This window comes from Arachis ipaensis, chromosome B09 (genome assembly GCF_000816755.2).
Source record: "Arachis ipaensis cultivar K30076 chromosome B09, Araip1.1, whole genome shotgun sequence".
NCBI classification, from domain to species: domain Eukaryota; kingdom Viridiplantae; phylum Streptophyta; class Magnoliopsida; order Fabales; family Fabaceae; genus Arachis; species Arachis ipaensis.
Window position 1 is genome coordinate 128028146 of NC_029793.2, and position 2277 is coordinate 128030422.

At 21.8% G+C, this 2277-nt stretch overlaps 1 long non-coding RNA gene across 1 annotated transcript in view; it reads right to left on the reverse strand.

Moving 5' to 3' along the window:
- The window catches only part of LOC110267148, an 8715-nt gene extending 7154 nt beyond the window's left edge, over positions 1-1561 (reverse strand). The window contains exons 1-2 of the long non-coding RNA XR_002354497.1: positions 1548-1561; positions 519-522 (exon numbers count right to left, since the gene is read on the reverse strand). This is a non-coding gene — a long non-coding RNA (uncharacterized LOC110267148). The remainder of the gene's footprint in view (positions 1-518; positions 523-1547) is intronic.

Genomic DNA, 2277 nt, shown 5'->3' on the forward strand with positions numbered 1-2277 from the left:
TTTTGGATATTAAATAATTTACATTTAGATTTTTTTTAGATTTTGAATTTTTTATAATAATTTAAATTTATATTTTTTCTAAAAAAATTAAGAAAAATAATTGTTAATTGATTGCAGATGACTACATCTTATGTTGGTTTTCTAACGAAATTGCTTTGATTATTTGGCAAACAAGCTACTATTTTTTATAGAAATAAAATTTAAGAGTCAAGCTATGTGTAACGCAAAATTAGTTTGGCGAAAATATCTTGTTTAGGAGTTAAACATCAACTTCCAAACAACACTTATGATTCTGTGTGATAACATGAGTATAGTGATGCTCATAGCTAATTCAGTGTTATGATAAAATTAAGAATTTTCAGTTAGACATTTAAATTGTTCGAGACAAAATTAACAAGCCACAATTATATATGTAATATACATCCCAAACAGTGATTAGATAACTGATATTTTAACTAAACTTCTATCAGCTTTTTCATTCAATAAGTTTAGATACAAGCTCAGAGTGATTCTAAAACCTATCTTGAGTTTTAGGGAGAGTATAAAGGATAGTTAGTTAATTAGGAGTTAATACTTTTAGTGACCGTTAGTAGTTATAACAAATTAAGAAATGTCCTTTCAGGTTCTGTTTTTTTGGCTTTCTTGATTAGCCGAGTGCTATCACTCATCTATATATATATAGTTCTCAACTATGGATGTAACACAAATGTCATTATACCATTCAATATAGATTACATTCATTCCCTTCCTTTTTCTCTAAGAACCTTTCAATATGTTATATTTTTAATTAATTAATTAATTAATAGAGCTAATTATTGATTTGGTATCCGAAATATTTAGATATTAACAAAAAGGTCCTTAAAAAATGTTATCCACAAAACAATTCTTGAATAATTTAAAAATGCGATAAAAATACTCAAAAAAGATTATATTTTTAATAAGCAACAAAAACTTTTGTATTTAACATATGACTTATCCATTTGATCTCATTTTTTTGTCAATATTTGAATAAATATTTAGAAGGCACACAAAAAATTCGAGAAAAATTTTATCTCTAAATTTTTTTATTTTTTTAAAAAAATTGGTTATTCACAATAAAAAATTTCAAAAAAAAAAAATATTTGACATAAAATTATCAAATTTTAAGGATGAATAGATTTCATTTATTTAATAATTGTTGGCAAAAATCGTATCAAAATTTAATCTTTAGAGACTTTCTTTTAGAGTATATATTTAATATCAATTATGCCATGTGTATATCAAAATTAGTCAACAAAGTCAATCATTAGTATAAAATACATATTGAATACAAATATATATTAAAAATAAATTAAATAACACATGTATTTATACACAATATATTGATGGCTAATTTTAATATACAAATAGTATTTTTGATTTAACATTTTTATTGTTAGTACTTTTTGAAATCATTTTTGTCAGCGGTTTAAATTTTTTAATATTATTTTAATAGTTTATACTTAAATAATAATTACTCGTCATGCTTGCTATGTTTATGTGCATAAATAATTAGTAACTGTTACCACTATAAAATCATTAACAAATCTTTATTTATGTTTTAAATTTACACTAAAATAAAATAAAAACTATGGATTGATCTGTGCATGTAGATGTATCTATCATTCCATCACTACCATATATAATATAAATATTAAGTTTTGGGAGTGTTTTAATACAATATATGATACCATATGTGTTCTAATTAATAAAAAAAAAATCACATACTCACATTCACCTTTTTTTTTCCATTCAATTCAATTTTTTTCTTCTTTTTATCAAGTATAACTATGTGAAAGCATACAATTTTTTTAAGACATTTGTGAATTCTTTTTATAGGTGTTCAATAGTTTTTTCTTGGAAAAAATGAAATACTTTAATTTGATTTATTAAAAGAATTTTAACATCAAATTTTCATTTACTTTAACTTATTTTAGCTAGAAGTATATATAGTAAAATTTATATACGTTAAAATAAATAAAGTAATTACGTATATATTTATAAAAAATATTCATTCCCACTATTTTTATTTTTATTGTCTATCCACCTCAAAATATTTTTAGGTGAAAGTTACTTATATACTAAAATTAATTATTTTTTTCAAGATTGAGAGACTCGAACTCTGGAACTCGCAATTTCTTAGATGAGTATGAGAAGACTACGTCATTTGAGTTGTACTAAAATTAATTATTAAAAAATTAGTTATTAGTATAAAATATATGTTGAAATATAAATACACATTAAAAATAAATTAAACGA